The sequence below is a fragment of the Mus pahari genome, chromosome 2, assembly GCF_900095145.1.
Source record: "Mus pahari chromosome 2, PAHARI_EIJ_v1.1, whole genome shotgun sequence".
Taxonomy (NCBI): domain Eukaryota; kingdom Metazoa; phylum Chordata; class Mammalia; order Rodentia; family Muridae; genus Mus; species Mus pahari.
The window spans coordinates 25,447,099-25,469,050 of NC_034591.1; positions in this window are offsets into that span (position 1 = coordinate 25,447,099).

A 21,952-nucleotide genomic window follows, 5' to 3' on the forward strand; every position below is an offset into this window, starting at 1 on the left:
TGTCATTTAAGCGTTAGTAATGTTTCTTCTACAAATGTGGGTGCTCTTGCATCTGGGGCATAGATGTTCAGAACTGAAATGTCATCCTGGTGGATTTTTCCTTTGATGAGTATGAAGTGTCCTTCACTATCTTCTTTTTTGAAAATAATTTCCTTTGGAAAGTCACTTTGTTAGATATTAGAATGGCTGCATCAGCTTGTTTGGTGGGTCCATTGGGTTGAAAACAATCTTTTCCCAACCTTTTATGTTTAGGTTTACTCTGTCTTTGGTGTGTTGAGATGTGTTTCTTATATGTAACAGGAGGATAGATCCTGTTTTGTGTTTCTGTGCTTTTCAGGGGGTGGGATGGGGATGGAGTTCATTGATATTGAGAGATATTAATGACCAATGATTGTCTTTATTGCTTCTTTTTATTTTTAAAAATATAGTAGTATGCTTTTATTTTATTATTTTATTTTATTTTATTTTATTTACATTCCAAATGCTGCCCTCTCCAGATCACCCCTTCACAGAGCCCCATCCCTCCTCCCCTTCTCCTTTGAGGGTGCCTTCCCACCACAGATCCTCCAACCCTGGCACATCAAGTCTGCAGGATTTTTCCATCTATGGTGATTGAAATTATTGCTGGATATAGCCTCTGGGCTGGCATCTGTGGTCTCTTATCATCTGCAAAATTTCTGTCCAGGGTTTTTGTTGCCATTTAGAGTCTCCATTGAAAAGTCAGGTATAATTCTAATAGGTCTTCTTCAATATGTTAATTGACCTTTTCTCCTTGCAGCTTTTAATATTCTTTTATTGTTCTGTATATTTAGTGTTTTAATTATTATGTGGTGGTGGGGGGGGGGGAATTTCTTTTCCAGTCCCATTTATTTGGTGTTATGTAAGCTTCTTGTTCCTTTTTAGGCATGTCTTTCTCAAGGTTAAGAAATTTTTTCTTCTATAATTTTGTTAAAAATGTCTGAGTCTTCAAGATGGGATATATTTTCCTTTTTCCCAATCCTAATATTCTTAGATTTTGTTGTTTCTTAGTGTCACAGATTTTCTGGATATTTTCTGTGAGAATTTTTTAGATTTAACATTTTCTTTGACCAACGTATCAATTTCTTCTACTGTATCTCCTATGCTTGAGATTCTCTCTTCCATCTCTTGTATTCTGTTGATAATGCTTGTGTCTGTAGTTCATGGTCACTTACCTAGATTTTCCATCTCCAGGATTCCCTCAGTTTGTGTTTTCCTTATTACTTTGCTTCTGTTTTAAGGTACTGAAAAGTTTTATTCATGTCCTTCACTTGTATGTTTTTTCTTGGCTTTTAAAAAGGGATTCACTCATTTTTTTCTCGAATTTTGTGTGTGTGTGTGTGTGTGTGTGTGTGTGTGTGTGTGTGTATGTATTTTCCAGGAGCCCTTTAAGGGATTTGTTCATTTCCTCTTTAAAGACCTCTATTATTTTTATAAGTTTGGTTTTAAGGTTATTTTGTTGTGCCTCACCTGTGTTGGATATATACAAGATTTTTTGTAATAGAATAGCTGGGCTCTGGTGGTGCCATATTGCCCTGGCTAGTTTGTTAATTGTATTCTTAAAGTGGCCTCTAGGTATCAGGGTTTGGAGTAATTATAAGTTTAGGTTTAAGTGCCACTATCTGAGGTTACCTCTGTTGTTGTATGGATGTCCCCCCCCCCTCCCGTTTTTGTTTCCTCTCTGGTTTTCTTCACTGAATGGCCTTGGCTCTGGTGAGGGGTGAGTCCTCAGGTTGTGTAGGGTACCTCTACTGGAGTTTTGGCAGCTTATGTATCCTCAGGGGTTCTGGGAACTGGTGTGGCCTCTGAGTTTCCAAGTACCTCTGGTAGAGCAGGGATTTCTGCTGGAGTTGTGGGATAGGATATGGAGATGAGGGGAGGAGTTGTGGAATAGGATATGGAGATGAGGGGAGGAGGCTTTGTTGCAGAAAACTTAGTGGGCTATAAAGAGTATTAGAAGGTGTGGGTGGGGCCTACCAGGAGTTCCAGGGACTGATGTGTCCTCCAGTAAGTTAGGGGTTTCTGTTGGAATTGTGGGTCAGGATATGGAGATAAGGAGAGGGCCTATATGGCACTTAAACTCAAGCTACATTGCTAAGCCTGTTGGAGCTTATTCCCAGAATATTTCTAAACTACCTCAGTCCAGGCTGCAGAGATGGCTCAGCAGTGAAGAACATTCACTGTTCTTACAGAGGACCTGGACTCTTCCCAGAACCCATATTGGTCAATCCACAACCACCGAGAACTCCTCCAGTTCAGCCAGTTCCTGCCATTGGTAGATAATGGGGTCAACTGAGACTCTGTGTTTTTGGTTTGACAATGTTAAAGACTACATTCTCAGAATTAATTCTCATTATTTGAATCTGTGTCCTTTTCTTTCTCTTTTAAACTAAGTTTTATAATTTGTGCTTCTTTATATATACCTGCTTCTCCAAATGATATGTTGGAGGAAGATGATGGTGGGATTAGAGCTGATGGTTGAGAGTTCATCACTCTCAAGCAGTCAGCTGGTATGTAGGCTATTTGATCCTTAATGGAGGAGTTTACAGTATAGTTGCTTGGTGTCAGATACAATATAAAGACAGTCTGTAGCTTCAATAAATCCTACTTTTGCAAAATCTCCTGAGGTATAATTCAGAGTCCACACTCAGATTCATAGCACAGAACTTCCACTGTTTTCAGTTAGAATCCTGGTCCTCTGAAAACACCATGAGTAAATATTGGTGAGATAAGCAAGAAAAACCTTCTGCTTTGTAATTTCCATCAAGTCATTGATTTGGACAGTTGATTTAAGGTATGTTTGTATTTGGAAATATAATGGCTAATTTTTTTTTCTGTCAATTTTTCTGGTAGAGGGTGGATTTGGATTGAGTGTCTAGACATCTGGTCAAACATGATTCTTGGTAGTTCTGAGTGAGATGGTCACTGAAATCAGGCAATTGTATAAGAAATAGCACTTACTTTACTGTGTGGTGTCTTGCCCAATTCAATGTAGGAATAACTAGAACAAGGCAGAATTTCTCATGCCTGGTTGCCTTTGAGCTAAGGCAATAGCTTTGTCCTGTCTTCAAAGCTGAACTAAAATATTGGTTAAGCCTGCAGGCATTCAGACTGTAGTAACACCACCAGCTCCCCTGGTTTTCCAGTTTTCCAACTAACCCTAAAAATCTTGGTATCTGGCAACCTTACATAACTGTATGAGCCAGTTCCTTGTAATGAATCAGCCTGTCTCTCTGTGTGTCTGTCTCCATCTCTGTTTATCTCTGTGTATTTTTCTGTCTCTCTGTATGTCTCTGCCTGTCTGTCTGTCTCTCTTACACACACACACACACACACACACACACACACACACACACACACACAAGCGCGCGCACACCATTGTCTTTGTTTCTCTATAAAGTCATAATTCTTTATTTCCTTAGTGTGAATATGCTTTCCAGACTCTGTAGAAAGACGAGAATTGGCTAGTTTCTCTGGTCTCATTTCTCCTGCTGAGGGCAACAACTTTAGCTTATATGAAATTTGTTTCAGAAACAGACTCATAATTTTAAAAATCCTTACTCTGACTAAAGTCTCGCCTCCTCATGTGGCTCCAAAAAAAAAAAAAAAAAAAAAAAAGTTTCTGTTCAAAATAAAACTCAACTCAATATCCAAATGGATAAATGTGAAAAAATAGCACACATTTTTAATACAAGGGATTTAGAATGTATGCCTCATCAAATTAATAGCACCTTTCAATTCTGCTTCTGGCAGTGAACATTTATTTCTACAATCAGTTTATAAGTAAAATAGTATAAAATTGATCATGTTTTGAAGCTCCCAGATTGAAAAATCAACTAGGACCAGTTGGACAACGTGAGATACTCCAGACAGAATACGCCAGGTTTATTTCAAACAGGTACATAGGCTTGGGAAGAAAAAATGCTTTGTATAACTTTCCTAGGAATTATAAGAGTGTCTATTGTAGATTTGGGGTAAATGGGTGTCTTAAATAAGCAGTACACGAAGGAGATAAAGCAAGAAAGGAGAGAGAAATCACAACTCCTAAAGGAGCTCTGAAATCATCATGTCAGCATGAGAAAGTCATTGAAAGCTGTCCAGTGCTGAGTGTCCTCTTCCTCAGACACTGCAGATGACTTCCCGTCTCTCTCAGACAGTGGAATCCCAAGTTTTCAGAAGGATACCTATAAAGAATCCTAGCAAAAGACCACAGTGAATGCAGTCACCCCAATTTGTGTTCCTATTTCAATTAGATATTCAATTATTTCCACTTCTTTGAACTGAACAACACACATTTTTAGGTGTAATACACCAATTTTCCATGCCTTTGACCATTTCTTACCAAATAACATTGTCCAGAAAGATAGGACATGAGCAGAAGGATTTCCATAATGCCATAGAATATTTGGGAAAGATTATCTCCACATCTAATGCAGTCTTTAAGGTATACTACAAGCCAAATTGTGGTTTTTGTATTGTTTTATCCAAAGTCATTGCTTTCTTGTCTACATACAGTAATTGGCCCAAGATGGCACCTAATTTGAGCTAGACTGGTTAGAACAAATCCTTTGCTAGGGTTTTAAAATCTGATTTTAGGGCCGGGCGTGGTGGCACACGCCTTTAATCTCAGCACTCAGGAGGAAGAGGCAGGCAGATTTCAGAGTTCCAGGCCAGCCTGGTCTACAAAGTGAGTTCCAGGACAGCCGGGCTATACAGAGAAACCCTCATTAAAAAAAAAAAAAAAAAAAAATCTGAGTTTAAAGAATACTAACATCTATCCAAGACAGAGAACAGAGATTAAGAGTTGTATCTGTCCATGGTTTCCCTATGGAGGAGTCTAGTCCGATAATGAGGCCAGCATCAAGTGTAGCATAAACTTGGAAGGAGACAGTCTTAGTTAGAACTGAGGCCCAGCTGTTTTCTAGCCTGTGGCTTAATTTTCTGAATCAGAAATCTCCCTGGGTTTGAGTTAAAACTGGGGTCACTGTGTGTAGTCAAACGTGCCTGACCACTTTTAATGGATGTCTGTACGGGTTTTGTAGTTGTCTGTTTTTATGGCCAAGTATCCTGACCTCTTCTGTTTGCCCCCAGTGATATAATACTTTGAGTTTCCTTTTGGGGGTTGAGGCTCTTCATTCTCAGTTCTTGTAAATTGGGTCATGCAAAGGAAAACTTGAACTTCACCAACTCGTCTGCCTAAGGCAGTTCAATGTCAGTCTTTTCAGCTTTGTGAGCCAGTGGCCTCCTTTTCTGACCTTAAACTGACTTGTTTTTCTGTATTGGAAACTAAGATTCTCACTTAATAACAATGTCTAAACTAGCCCTATTTTATTCAGTGGTACTGAAGAGAAAAACTACATGGCACCTTTCCTTCATATGTAAATTTAGAAATTTTCTTATTCATACAAAGCCTCAAATCAAGTTCTTGCAAAATAGAAAAGTAGATTTAAATACACTTTAGCTCATCAGTATGTAATATTTTTTTGATCTATGTTTTTTCCCAGAGCTGTTTTGTACTGGTTAGTTTACATCAACTTGACACTAACTAGTTAGTAGGAAAGAACCTCAATTGAAGAATTGCCTTCATCCAATTGAGCTGTAGCCATATCTGTGGGGCATTTTCTTCATTAATAATTGTTGTGGAGAGGGTCCACTCCACTATGAGCAGTGCCAGTGCCTTGCCATGTGGTCCTGGGTTATAAACAAGCAAGCAAGCTGGGAAGCTGGGTGGTGGTGGTACATGGCTTTAATTCTAGTACTTGGGATGTAGAGGCAGGCAACAAATCTTAGAGAGCTGACTGGTCTACAGAACAAGTTGCAGAACAGCCAGAGTTACACAGAGAAACCCTGTCTCAAATCCAATCCCAAAACAAAAGAAAAAGAACAAACAAATAAAAAGCAAGTTGAGAAGCCTTGGAGGCAAGGCTGCAAGAAGCTTTCTTTTCTGGTCTGTTCATTAGCTCCTGCCTGTAAGTTTCTGTATCCTAACTCCTGCTGTGGCTGGCGCCCTTGATGGAGACCTGAATCCTTCATGGCTTCCCATGATGAAATGCTGTAACTTTTAGGTCAAGCAAACTCTTTCCTCCCCTAGTTGCTTTTGTTCAGCATTTTGTTTGTTTGGTTGGTTGGTTTGGGTTTATTTTTTAAAATTTTTTATTAGATATTTTCTTTATTTACATTTCAAATGCTCTATCCCCTTTTCTAGTTTCCCCTCCGAGAATCCCCTATCCCCTCCTGCCTCCGCCTGCTCCCCAACCCACCCACTCCCATTCCTGGTCCTGGCATTCCCCTATACTGGGGTCTAGAGCCTTCACAGCAACAGGATGTAACTGTTTTCCAGCTTCCTCAACAAGAGTGTCAACACTAAAGCTTGCAGTTGCAGTGCGCTACCTAATCCACCCCTGGGAAGGATAAAGTAATTACCAAGGACATCATTTACGTTAAAGGCACGAGGTATCTGTCTACTCAAGGCAATAATTAGTGTTAATTTTCTTAATTTTAATTGATCTAACACTTTGTAATGAACACAGAATAGTCGCAGAAAATTTAGATGAAAAATGAGACAATGTTTCAGTTAAGTGGCACGAATCTGGTTTGCTTGTTTGTTCTCAGGGTTTTAAACAGTGGTCATTAAAAAAAGAAAATTTCAGAGGTATTTAGACAATCATGTAATTGGCATTTTATCTCAGAAAGGTTTCCTTTGCTATCATGTACTGTGAGTACAGATGCCCAGTAAGACAAAAAGAGTAATATGTTAACTGTTTTAAAAGCCAACAAGGAAAAATTGGAGTTTTTCCTTGTTACAATGTAATTTCTTGTTTTGATAGTTTCTGTGTGTAGTTACTCAGACTTCCTTAAGGATGGTTTGCTTCTTCACTTTTGGAGTAAAAACATTTTATTTTGTTGGCCTGATCTCAATCTTCCTCTGAGGCCTGGGATAACAGGGCTTACTTTCTTATTTTTATTTATTTTTTTAATCTAAATTATAAATAATACATTTTCAATTCACAATTTTTTTCAGAAATTATTTTTATTACTTACTTCACATTTCCTGAATGTCCTAAAATTATGTGTACCTCTATGGTTCATATTATAAGAAGAGAAAATTCACCCTTTGACTCGATACATTTGAGAACATATTTTTTTCACGGTAAGATACATTTGAAAACAATGTAGCTTGCAAATGCTTTGTTATTTTGATGTGTTGTCAAAGCAAAAGGTTAATTATAATGCCTTGTAATCCTGTGAGTTTTCAAAGCAATTTGTCTGAATTTATTATGTAAATAGGCTTAGCCAGGCTTTTTCTAGATGGGGTGATTACAAATAGAGAATCTTGGAGAATTTTGGTTTTAAAAATACTTTTTAATGTTCAGTTGCAAAATTTCCATCATGTTCAGATTAAAAATTGAAACACTAAGAATATTAAAATAATACAAAAACAATATGGAAGTCTTTAGAGGGATAAACTTAAGGAACAGAAACGTAATTGATGTTAGTATTAGATAGATGATTATATTCAGATCTTAAATGGAAGGTATATGTTTATGGTTTATGGCATTAAAAACTATAGCCCAAGGGTTTTGAAAGACAGTATGTTGTTTTGTCCTACCATGAGCAACATATTCAGTTCTGCCGACCTCATTACCAGGTGCAGACAAAATGGAAGGAATTCAGAGATAAGCACTAGACCATAAAATCTTGCCTACACAGACAGATACAGCAGAAAAACACTGTCCAGTTTGGAAAGAGCTGCTTGTGTGAACATTGAGACCAGCAGGGTCACAGGAAGGATCACACAGAGGCATTAACATGTTTAATAGAATTAGCTTCATTAGCTAGTGCAGAATGGAACTCATTGGAATTGTGGGAAGGACATAACTGCAATTAAATATAAAGAATGAATCCCAGAAATACATATTAAGGAGATTGCTTAACACATTGTCTTTCCTGAGACCTTATGCCAAGGAAACATCTTCAATCTGTCTCCAGGGCCAGAGTCTTAGTTTCTTCACTTGCGATATAGGATTCTCTCATTGTAATGAAAGATTGCCTTTAGTCTACTCTCCCCTCAATTTTCAGAAACACAAGCTCTTCATTTCTTCCAGGCCCAGATTCTCCAAGAAGCTTTCAGTTCTGAGAAGCTACACAAAGGACAGTTTCCCCCTGAACAGGCACCCTTTCCTAGTTGGCACATTTCATGTAGTGATAGCCCTCCTGATGAGCAGAGTCAGCTAAGTTATGTTCCAAAGGCCATACCCAGCCATAGATTTTTGTGTGCAATTTTTTTAACCAACCACAAAGAAAAGAAAATTTTTCACAGCATTTTAATGTGTATTCGTTTCATCTTTATTTAGTTTAAAAATATATTTGAGGTGATTCTATCCTAAGATTAACCATTTTAAAGGTCTGAAACATCACACTGTATCAATACATGAGAAATTTTAACCAAAAAAATGTGATTTTTAAATACTGGGAAAACAGTCCAATAAATGATATATAGAATCCTTTGGGGAAAAAAAGAAACAAATAATACAAAAACCAGTCCATTCTTTTTTTCAGTGCTATTCAACTACATAGATACGCCTCTCTGTTAGTCCTGAATTGTGGACCTTTAGAGCTTCTTATGAGTTAAAATAAAAATACTGTCCTGGTTTCATACATGTCTTGAGGGTCAAGGGGTGGGAAGGAATAGGGAGACATGGGAGAAAATGAGAAAGAGAAAAATTTATGTGCCAATGATCATTTTTAAGTACCTACAGGATTGAGACTTGGTCTTGTAGATTTTTTTTTTTTTTAATCTCAGATTTTTAATCTGAGAGATTTGTAGGGGAGAATTGTAACCACAGATAGCCTAGAAGAGCTGGTAGTTTAAAAATAGCCAGTGAGCTTTCTGGGGAAGTTACCCTTTCACTTAGGATTAGACTTCCTAGAGCTATACGGATCCCTTTTCTGGTGTCTACAAGTACCAGTTGTAACCAGGCTAGACATGATTCATTGTGCAGGCTTTTAAAACTTTACTTACTCGAATCCATACAATCTAATAAATGGGCTGAATTAAACCAATGTTTCAAGCCAGCCAAACACCTTTGCATATGAAGGTGTTATTCTCACTGTCAGCATCTTGTCATAGAGATCTGCTTTTATTTATAGATTATCTTTTTGTGTCTATAAAAGTGTATAACGGCAGTGGCTTTTACAAAACAAGCACTCAAATGTTTATTATGGATGATGCAAAGATGGTGACATCAACTTCCTATGTCCATAAAAGGCAGGGTCTTTTCCTAGGGTTTAAAAAAATATCTAGACCACGTCCCTTTTCTTTTTTTACTTTCAGGACATAGAAGTGTGTTTTTAGCTGAAAATAATGACTCTGGGCTTTGAGTGCAATTTTGTGTATGGTTCCACTAAGACCCCAATTGTAGAAATCTCTGCCTATAAATTAAGATATCAATTCATGTGATGCCATAACAGCCTTTAAGAAAGTCAATGGGGAAATAATTGGAGGTGGTGGAGTGTTCCCTGAGTTTTTTAAATGGGGTCAACTCACAAACAAAACGAAAACCTTTCACATGGAGGTCAACACTTCAAATCATAGAAAACTGATTTTCCTGTCTTGCATTGTAGTTTGTCCTTCCTTCCTCCCTCCCTCCCTTCCTTCCTTCCTTCCTTCCTTCTTTCCTCCCTCCCTCCCTCCCTCCCTTCCTTTTCTTTTGTTCATTAAATTTATTCCCTTTACATCCTTATTACAGCCCCCCTTTGCTTCTCTCCTCCCTGCCCCACCCTCACACCCCTACCCCATACTCCTTCCCCTTCTCCTCAGAGAAGGGGAGCCCCCTCCATGGGTACCAACCTGGCCTGGCACATTAGATCTCAGTAGGACTAGGTGTAGCCTCTCTCACTGAAGACAGACAAGGCAGCCCAACTAGGTGAAAGGGATCCAAAGGTAGACAACGGAGTCAGAAATAGCCCCCACTCTAGCTGTTAGGAGACCCACAAGAAGACTAAGCTGCACATCTGCTACATGTCTGTAGGGAGCCTAGGTCCAGTGTGGGAAGCGGGTGTGGCCAAGCCCCGTGATCCTGTTTACCAAGAACCTGAGCCTGCGCACTTGTAAGATCCTGTGCTATCCGCCTGATGAATCACTGGCCTATCACCACGTGCCCTGCCTGCATGCACAGCTCGTGTTCAGAGCATGCTGAACATTGATTGGATCCAGGAGAGGGGGGGAGGGATAAGAGACAGAGGACTAATGAAAAACAAAAACAGGATGAGCCTGAGAGATAAAGACAAAAATTGTTGGCGAAACCTTCCTTGGCTTTTGTGTTGTTTTTTTCCTGTCTCTGCCAGTCGGAGTGCAGGGTTGTAGCATCTGGTGGCCCGTACGGGGAAGAAAAGAAGAAAAGGCCAAGAAAGAAGCAGAAAAGAAAGCAAAAGCAGAAGCCAGGCAGAAGGAACAGGAAGCCAAAGAAAAGCAAAGACTAGCTGAATTAGAAGCTGTTCACTTGGCTAAGGAGAAAGAAGAGAAAGAAGTTAGAAAAAGAAAAGGCAGAAACTTCGGAACTCATGCAAGAGCTGGAACGAGAAAAAGGAGCTACGGGGGAGTTCCGTGGAAAGTAAAAATTAATCTAGTGCTAGGAAGAGGCTCCGCAGTAGAGGGACAAAGTTAGGCTCCCGGTGTAGGGATGAAGTTAGTCTCCCGGTGTAGGGATGAAGTTAGGCTCCTGGTGTAGGTTCAGATTTAGGAAAGTCTAGCCTCCAAAAGGGACAGAAAACCTCAGATACAAGCCATGGGATCCGCAGCTTCAAAAGTGAAAGTAAAAGCCACATTAGTGCGACTTCTCAAATGAAGCAGAGTTAAATTAAAAAACTCTAAACAAATTCTTGGAAACAATAATTAAAGAGGCACCCTGGTTTCTAGAAGAGGGCTATGTGAACCCCTGATATTGGGAATGACTAGGTCGAGACTTGCAGGCAGCGGATTCAACTACCCTATTACCGTCAGGCATGCTAGCCATTTGGAATTTAGTAAAATTTTGTGTGATAGACAAGAGTGGAAAGTATGCTGCTGAGATAGGAAAAGGGGTAGAAGCATTAGAGGAAGTAAAGGAGGTTATGTCTCAACATAGTGATCAGCAGAAAAGAAAGGAGGTTAAAAGACAGGAGAGTACTGATGAGAGTACAGAGGAATCTTCAGATAGTGGAGATGAAGTAGCTAGCATAATATCTAAGTTAAGCTTTAAGTGAGGAAGACCGCCTGAGCCCTCGGCGCCTCCCTTACCCTCACCTCCTCCGTATACAGGGGACAAGGGGAGTGAGGGGAACCACAGTCTGTGTGGCAAAATCTGCCTCACAAAGTTGGAGCCTTCCCAGTATTTCAAGACCAGCAAGAGCAGTGATATTATGAGCCATTAGAGTGGAAAACGATTCAAAAACTTAAAGAATCAGTAACTACTTATGGCTCTCAAGCTCCCTTCACTGTAACTCAAGTGGAAGGATTGCAGAGATTCTGTATGACTCCTTTTGATTGGCAGAATTTATGTAAGGCAGTCTTATCTGAAGAGGCCTTTAATTTGACTTTGGATAGCCAGTATATGGTCCCAACAGTTCAGAGCCCATACTGGACTCCCTAGGCCTTTAACAGAAGGCAATGCTATTGCAGATACGCATACGTGTACAGTGTTCACCTTTTTGTCCGCCTCCCCTTTTCAGCTTGCCCAGGAGTTCCACACAAATTTTCATGTTAATGCAGAAACTCTGAGAAGAAAATTTAATATCACATGAGAACAAGCTCACTAAGTGGTATTGAAATGTGCTCATTGTGTTTCCCTGTTGCCTCAAAAGAGCATAGGGGTAAATCCCAGAGGACTTAAACCATTAGCAATCTGGAAGATGGACATTACCCATATTTCTGAATTTGGATCTTTAAAGTATGTCCATGTATCAGTGGATACCTGCTCAGGTGTCATTTTTGCCACTGCTCATGCAGGGGAAAAGGCACAACACGTTATTGCTCATTGCCTTCATGCCTTTGTTGCATGGGGCATGCCGAGACAAATTAAAGCAGATAATGGACCTGCCTATACATTGCAAAATTTTTTACACTTTTGTCAAGCTTTGGGAATACATTTGGTTCATGGCCTGCCCTATAATCCCCAGGGCCAAGGCATTGTGGAAAGAGCAAATGCAACTTTAAAATATGCTTTAACTAAACAAAAAGGGGGAATGGGAGTACAATTTAAGTCCCCCAAAGATAAATTAAATCTTATTCTTTTTATTCATAATTTTTTAAATTTGGATTTTGATGGCTGTTGTGCTGAGGATCGTCATTGCTCTCCACATGTTGATAAATCTGTGTCTGTCCTATGGAAGGACATCCTTACTGGACAATGGAAAGGCCCTGATCAGGTTTTGGTATGGACATGGGGAACAGTGTGCACTTTCCACAGGATCAAGAAAATCACCTTTGGGTGCCAGAACACTTGACACGACCATGGAGAGAGAAATCTACTGATAAGTATGGTGATGGCTCAGGAGAGAGATGGGAGATAGTGAAGGCCCTTCCCCTACCGGTTCCCCTGAGTGTTGATGCTGGAGTTTATCCCAGATTTTGTGCAATGCCTCCTTGAAGGGGAGTCTGTGCTTTTCTGTGGAAAATAATTGTAAACTTACTTCTGTATGTATGGTACCTCCCTTTTCTTTTTAGTTAGTAATAGGACTAGTTCTTTTGAGTTAGAATGCTGCAATATCACATGCTTTTTGTCTCAATGCTGTAATGCTACTAGATCCTCCCTGGCGATGGTGAACAGAATACCCACAGCCATAACCTGGCCTCTGGAGGTGCAGGAGGGTCAGTTGTCAGTGCTCTTAAGGAATAGGAGAGATTTTGGAATTATAGCCGCCATCATTACAGCAGTGATTGAAGATGCTGTGGTGGATGGTATGTATGCGTAGGTGGGCGCAGGCTGACCAATGACTGCTGACTCAAGCTATGGCGGCTATAGAGACAGGTAGTTTGCCCCATGTTTGGCTCAGTATGATGGATCATTAATCCATGACAGGTAAGACTCTCACATGTGCATATCAACCTAAGACAGGTTGGTGAAAATGAGTTCACCACACCAATGATGGGTAAGGATGTTATATGGTTGAGGGCAACCTAAGACAAATGCGATCCCAGAGCCAAGTTAATTAAACAAAAAGGGGGATATGTGGGAAGCAGGTGTGGCCAAGCCCGTGATCCTGTTTACCAAGAACCTGAGCCTGCGCACTTATAAGATTCTGTGCTGCCTGCCTGATGAGTCACTGACCTATCACTGCGCAACCTGCCTGCATGCACTGTTCATGTTCAGAGCATGCTGAACACTGATTGGATCCAGGAGAGGGGGGAGAGATAAGAGGCAGAGATGAAAAACAAAAACAGGATGAGCCCGAGAGATAAAGACGAAAGTTGTTGGAAAAACCTTCCTTGGCATTTGTGTTGTCGTTTTTTCCCATCTCTTCTGGTCAGAGTGCGGGGTTGCAGCAGTCCAGCCCATACGTGATCTTTGGATGATGGTTCAGTCACTGTGAGCCCCCATGGGTCCAGGTTATTTGACTCTGTAGGTCTTCTTATGATGTCCTTAACCTCTCTCACCCCCCTCAGTCCTTCCTCTCACTTTTCCACAAGTTTCTTTAAGCTCTGTCTACTGTTTGGCTGTACATCTCTACATCCATTTCTATCAGCTACTGGATGAAGCATCTCAGAAGACGGTTATGCTAGGCTCCTGTCTTTGAGCATAGCAGAGTATCATTAATAGTGTCAAGGGTTGGTTCTCTGCCATGGAGTGGGTCTTAAATTGGGCCAGTCATTGATTGGCCATTCATTCAATCTCTGCTTCATGTTTATCCCTGCACATCTAGTAGGCAGGACAAATTTTGGGTCAAATGTTTTCTGGGTAAGTTGGAGTCTCCCTCAGCCACTTCAAGTCCCACCTGACTACAGGAGTTGGCCACTTCAGGCTCTATATTCTCCACTGCTAGGAGTCTCAGCTAGGGTAACCCACATAGCTGGACTCGCAGCAACCTTCCCTGTCCCAGGTCTCTAGCTCATTCCAGAGATATACACCCACTGACTTCCATTCTATCTTCCTTCTCTCTCCCCCACATCTCTCCACACCTGATCTCTACCACTGTTGCCCTCCCCCCCCCACCTAGTCCCTTCCTTCCCTCCACTTCCAGTGTCTATTTTATTTCCCCTTCTAAGTGAGATTCAAGTATCTTCCTTTGGGCTCTCCTTGTTCCTTAGTTTCTTTGGTCTGTGGATTATAGCCACTTATAAGCTAATACATACCATATGTGTCTTTCTGGGTCTGGGTTACTTACCTCATTCAGGATGATATTTTCTAGTTCCATCCATTTACCTGCAAATGTCACAATATCCTTGTTTTTAATAGCTGAGTAGTATTCCATTGTGTAAATATCCCACATTTTCTTTATCCATTCTTCAGTTGAGGGGCACCTATGTTGCTTCTAGTTTCTGGCTACTACAAATAAAACTGCTACAAACTTAGTTGAGCAAGTGTCCTTGTATGCTTGAGCCTCTTTTGGGCATATGCCCAGGAATTGTATAGCTTGATCTTTAGATAGAATTATTCCCAATTTTCTGAGACCATGCCAAATTGATTTCCAAGGTGGTACATATTTACACTCTCACTAGCAATGGAGGAGTGTTCTTCTTGTTCAACATCCTCACAAGCATGTGCTGTTACTTGAATTTTTTATCTTAGGCATTCTGACAGATATAAGATGAAATCTCAGAGGAGCACTTAAAGACATGTTCAACATTTTTTCCTTCTATTTTTTATTAGTTATTTTCTTTATTTACATTTCAAATGTTATCCCCTTTCCTGGTCCCCCCCCCCCGAAAGTCCCCTATCCTATCCCCTCTCCCTCTGCTCACCAACTCACCCATTCCTGCTTCCCTTTCCTGGCATTCCCCTACACTGGGGCATCAAGACTTCACAAGACCAAAGGCCTCTCCTCTCACTGATGTCCCACAAGTCCATCCCCTGCTACATATGTGGCTGGAGCCTTGAGTTCCACCATGTCTACTCTTTGTGGTTTAGTCCCTGGGAGCTCTGGGGGTACTGGTTGGTTCATATTATTGTTCCTCCTATGGGGCTGCAAACCTCTTCAGCTCCTTGGGTGTTTTCCCTAGCTCCTCCATTAGGGACCCTGTGCTCAGTTCAATGGTTGGCCGAGAGCATCCACCTCTGTATTTGTCAGACACTGGCAGAGCCTCTCAGGAGACAGCTATATCAGGCTTCTGTCAGCAAGAACTTGTTGGCATCCACAATAGTGTCTGGATTTGGTGACTGTGTGGGGGGCAGTTTTCAATCTACTGAAGGAGAAAGCTTCTCTGATGATGGCTGAGCAAGGCACTGATCTATGAATGCAGTAGAATATCATTATGCGTCATTTTATGGCTGCATTCTTTTAGCAGAACACTAGTATTTGGTTTTCCTGTAGGACCTCAGCCTATACAGTTTCAGGTTCTTGGACACTTCAGCAGTATCAGAGATGGATCCTATGTCATGAAGTGGACCTTCAATCCAGTCAGATACTGGTTGGTTACTTCTACAAGCTTTGTGCAACTATTAGACCAGCTCATCTTACAGGCAGGTCATCATTATAATTGGAGAGCTGTAGGTGAGTTGGTGTTTACTTTTTTTCCCCTTTGGTAGCATGCAGAATGCCTTCCATGTATACTACAACACAGGAATGATGGAATTAGGTAAATATCAGCTCAATTTCTCTGTGTTCAAATAGTTGTGTAGACAATTTTTTAAAAATAAATATAGAGTGGCATGCAGTTATAAGGAATAATATGGGAGTTTCCCCCAATGTTAGCATCTTAAAATTTTTAAGTTGTATTAATTGACAAAATATAATATAATTACATATATAGTTAATGTCTTAATATCTGTATACAATGTAGAATAATCAAATAAGCAAAAGAACACAGCCTTTAATCTCAGTTACTAGGCATCTTTGTAACAATACATTTAAGTATCATCTAGCTATTTTGAAAATCATAATATATTCATATTCGTTATAGTCACTTACCGTGAGAAATCTCACAAAAACTGCTCTATGTAGCTGAAACTTTTTAGGCCTTAAACTAATAACTTCACAGACCTTCTTCCCTGCTCCCAAGAATTTCTACTGACTCACACTCTACATTCAGATGAGCTTGTATGGAAGCTGCACTTCTGTGCTTGGCACTTAGCATTATTGCTTCCGGACTCACCCATCTAGGTCCAAATGAAAGACCTGAACTCTTTTAAAATCTGGCCACAGTTGCATTATCTACTCCGCAGCAGAAGGACACATGGTTTGAATCCATATTTGGTTGTTGTAGACAATGATGAAATAAACAGGAGAGTAGACATTCCTTTACTATCTCCTGAGGTTGAGCATGCATTTTGGAAAATAACGCAGTGTGCCTAAGTGTCTTCTTCCTTAGTGGTCAAAACAAATGCTCTATTTAACTTTAATTTCTCTATTTGTACAGTGCTTGTTACTGGCAGACTTTCAAATAAAAACTCCATTAGATGTTAACCAAATTGACTTAAACTATGATGAGTTATTTGAAAATTAGTCTGGGTTATTATATCTCAGTAGATTTTGAAGGAAACAATCCTGAGATATCACCCTCATCGATGGTGATAATGAGGAGGAAGTCAACACTATGTTCTTCATTTGTTTATTTTCCTCCTTAGTTTATATGACAGGTCATGTGAACCACAGGACATGCATGCATAAACATTTGGACACACACACACACACAAAGAGAGAGAGAGAGAGAGAGAGAGAGAGAGAGAGAGAGAGAGAGAGAGGACCAACAGTGAAATGGTATGGTAAGAGAAAAATGGAGTGGAGTTTACAGTAAAACTATAAACCACTGGACCTGGGACAGCCCAGGAAATGTTTGTTTGTTTGTTTGTTTGTTTGTTTGTTTTAAAGACAATTTTATTTATATATTGGAATGTTTTGCCTACATGTATGTCTGTGCATCACATGCATGTGCAGAGCCCATGGAGCTCAGAAGAAGTTTTGGTTTCTGTGGAATTTTGGTGCCCAGGAATTGCCTCACAAACCACATGAACTCTGATCTCCGTCAGACACAAATAGTTTATTAAACATATGCCCCAGAAGTGATCAACCAGGGCCATAGTCCAGATTTGGGAACTAAACTATGATCCCAAATTAAGATTCTACAGGGTTTTTAAGCCTAAAATCTACAAACATCTGTGCCAAGTTGTTCTGCCTATCAGGATTTAGGGATAGGGGATTTCCTTAGGAACATGTCTTTATTATACATTTATCCTGTTCACATTAATTGGGATATTCAACAATGGCAGAGGACTTGCATTACCAAATATCTGTGTTAACCTGCCAACCAGGATGTCAGTTACTCATGTACATGCCTCTTTCTACCAAGTAGGATGTTAGTTCCTAAGGAAGTCTTGAATAGACCACTACTCAAAATGGAAATCTTGTTCCAAATAGTTAGTTGTATTGGTGCAGGGGTCTCTTTTTTATGTTGGTGTCCATCTTATGGGCAGCTTATACCATAAAAGCTTATACACAGGTACAGGAAGTGCTATTGGGTCATTGGTTCGGGTCCAAGCTTATTGTGAGTAACTAAACAAAACAATTCTACTGACTTCTATTGAGATTGGTTTCCAAGGGCACAAAATATGTAATCAACCTGACATTAGAACGTTTCCTAGTAACTGTAGTAACGTATGAGAAAGTTTCCTTATAATGGCAGGCTGGACAGGTAACAAGTTACCTAGGCCTTAACACAGGACTTGAGTTACAGGTGGTTGTTAGCCACCATGAGGATGCTGGGAACTGAATGAGGGTCCTCTGAAAGAGCAGCAAGTGATCTTAACTCCTGAGTCATCTCTCCCACCCCAGCAGAGGTTTTTCTTTTAAGCAACTAAAATGCGATTTGATTCTCTTAAAAATGAAAACGCTGTTAGCATTGCTAGCATGTTTAAAGATGAAGACAGAATAACCAGCTTGTAATTCTCATGGCTATTTCTCCTTGTTTTGCAGGTTACATGATGAAAGAACTTTTATCTTTTAAATTTGCTAAGTGCAAGAAAAATTAAAAATATTTCCTAAAAATAATGTCTCCAGGTGATCACTCTAAAGGGAAAACAATTATAAACAAGACACTGCAAATCCAACAGCAACTAGTAATTGAGGGACAGTTTTAAAATTGAAGCAATATTTGAAATTAAAAAAAAAAAGATAAATCACAGACCACCTCAATCATTTTACCATAAGTTTTATTTTATATTTTTTGGTGTGTGTGTGTAGCCATTTCCAGTTCCTCAAAGAATAGAACAGTTGATTGGGTTTTGGAAAGTGCTGACTGCTGGCACTTGAGCAGAATGCTTTTGCTTGTCTTTACTACAGAACACTAGAAATTAATATACCCCACTGTTTGGCAGGGATTAGAAATATTAAGAGTTGTAGACTGAGAAGACATGAGGAGCTTGAAAACCAGAGGCGCCACTGAGGGCACTGTGATAGCTGCGCAGATGGTGTACTTGCTGTAACTGAAATGCAGGCCTGGGGGTAGGTGGGGATTTCTCTTTCCTGATCATCCCACAGTGGAAGATTTGATGTCGGTTATTGAGATGTTTATTGTCTTCAAGACAGAATATATACATAGCCATCTTGTCCCTAAGGTTTAGTGAATTTCCTTGCATATGACAAGGGCAGGTTCTGTTTCTTGGGATAACTTGTGGACAGAATAGCATTCTGATGATCTGATTTGGGTCTTGACTTTCTTACTTTACTATGTTTACTACTTTGCCTTTTCCCAGAGCCACGTTCCTACTTTTCTAAGCACTGAGGGACAATCTGTATACCCAAAAGAAGGATGGGGCAGTGGAACACTAACATTGAATGCATCGAGATAATGAAAGAGAAAACCCACACAGCATGACAACTATACTTAGCATAATTGTCTTGTATTTGAGGATTTAAAAAATAAGATTTCACTTGCTTTTGTTACAAAAATGAATGTATATGTTGATATATATATATATATATATATATATATATATTGATTTGCTTCACTTTCTCTACCTATATGCATTCCATAAGATCACATTAGATGCCTTCAAAACTTATAATAAAACTTTTTTTTTTAAAAAAGACAAATATGATGCTTTTATATTCTCTATAAACTGACCCGGAGAAGCACCGGACCCAGAAACCAGCTGAGATCCAGGTCTGTGTCCTTTTTATCTTCTTAAGAATTTCAGATGTTTCAGAATTCATCAGAAGGCTATAGTAACTAATATCAGATTTCTGGAATTGATAATGTTTCTTCTACTTATTTATTATTGAATCTGTCAGGAAATGTTGGAAACATATTGAATTTTTTCCTTTACCTGGGGAGAGAGATTGTATCTGCCTGGGATATTTCACTTGAGTGACGATCCATGTCACAACTAAAAACTGAATGTATGGACAAAAATTTTGTATTCTTATTGCTGTTGTAAAAGAACTCTTACTAGTTGAAAAATCTTTTGGGAACTCCCTGGGGAATTAAAGAAGAGATTCTTTTTCAAGTAATATTGTTTGTCTCACCTATTTTCTTGTTTTTTTTTGTTTTTGTTTTTGTTTTTGTTTTTTTTCCAAGGAAAAATAGGTGAGAGAATAGGGAGTCAAAAGTTAGTCACCTGAGGAAGGGACAATGTATTAATTTGAAGAAATGAATTCATTGATTGACATTGGGAGCTAAAACTAGATTTTTTTTAATTAGCTATGGAATAGGGACAGAAATAGTCTATTCTAGAATACGCTTTCAGATGCATAACTACAGTCATGCTTATGGATCAATCTCTTATTAATAGAGGACAATAGACCTTGATGTGATCCACTTTATGTGAAATATTTTTTATCATTCTCAAGCAACCCATAGGATAACAAATGTGTAATTTTCTCAGGCACTGTAAGTTTAGATAATGTAGAGATTTCCTCAGGTAGCTGGTACCCTCCTAGAAATCTGGTTGGGGGAAAGGGAAGGCAAGTTAAATGACTGAAATCTAGGAATTGACACAATAGCTAACTTATCCCACCTTCAGAGTTGATGCTTGAACTTCTGAGGGTAGAGCCTCACAGCTCTTGGATCCTGGAGCAGGAACACATAGTGAGGTATGTTGGTGCTGTGCCTAACAAGACTAGTGCTTACGCTTTGCTGTAGAGCATCTGGCTGATAGCTCGGAAGGGGCCCAAGGCAGATGGTTCTGAGAGAACTTGGAGAATCTGGAAGTAAGTAGGCTGAGAATTGGTGTTGTCATCCATAACTAGCAAGAGCATGCTGGAAGTATCCACTGACCACTCCGCTACCAGCTGGTATTCCCATTGACATAGCTGAACTGGGATCCAGCAAAGAAGGGAATCTGAGATATGAATACTGATCTCCAGAACTTCAGACTTAGCATCCTAGAGCAGAATACGGGGCTGGTACCAAGAGACAGCTCTCCACAGATCTTTCCTTTAATCCTACCCAGTCTTCAAGAATGATGGCTTGGTCAAGTTTTCTATAATCACAACTTGGGGTAGATGGGTTAGGATTCTTTGCAGGGACATTCCACTTTTATGATTTCAGTGTGTTTTCAAACAAACAAACATGCCGGTTTTAATTTGTTCTATTTAAAAGAAGCATTAAAGATACACATGATATGCCAAATGATCAATAGCACTTTTCTAAATGGATCAATTAGGGAAGAGTTCATAGATAACATACAGTATATACTATTGAAAGAACTTCAGCTGTATTTCTTTTTTCAAAATTGAAACAATAGTTTAAGAATGGAAGAGAGTTTGTCTTAGTCAGGGTTTCTATTGCTACAATGAAATGCCATAATCAAAAGGCAAGTTGGGGAGGAAAGGGTTTATTTGGCTTACATTTCCATATTGCTGTTCATAATGGAAGCAAGTCAGGACAGGAACTCAAAAAGGACAGAAACCTGGAGGCAGGAGTTGATGCAGAGGCCATGGAGGAGTGCTGCTTACTGGCTAGCTTACCAAGGCTTGTTTAGTCTGCTGTTTTACAGAGCCCACAACCACCTGCCTAGGGATGGTACCATCCAAAATGGCCTGAGTCCTCCCCCATCAATCACTAATTAAGAAAATTTCCCGCAGCCAGATCTTATGGAGATATTTTCTCAACTAAGGTTCTCTCCTTTTAGATAACTCAAGTTTGTGTCAACTTGGCATAAAACTACCCACATTGGAGATCAGGGATTAAATGCCTACCCTAGTACCTCATGCATATGCTGAAATGATACATCCCATGAAAATTTTGTTTGAAGATGGGGCCTTTTAAAGCAAGTCAATATTATTAAAGGAGGCCAGGAAAGTGTGGGCTGATCCAACAGAGGCAGTTATAACCCCTTAGAAGGAATTCCAGAGTAGTTTTGTGAAGACACTCAGAAGATAGAGAGCCCTCAACCATAAACCAAATGACCAGAGCCTTTATCTTTTACTTACAGACTGTAGAACTGTTAGAAAGCAAGTCAACTAGTTTTTGCTAGTTGTTTAGTTTACTTTGTGTCGGGGTAGGTTACATCTGGGCTATCTAGTTGGTTCAGTAGGTAAAAGCAATTATTGCCTAGCCTGGTAACATGAGTTCAATCTTGGTGGCTCATACAGAAAGAAGCTACTCTACCCTGTAATCCACCTCTGATGTATCTGTGCATGCCAGGACATGTGGTCTGCACAAACACATAAATAGACAAATTCACACTTCAAAAAAAAACCCAAAGAACGAAGGAGAGATACATACTTACTATGAAAATTCAGAAACACGAAAGAACTCAAGGAAAATAAAAACCACTGAAGAGTATATTCTATCACTTAG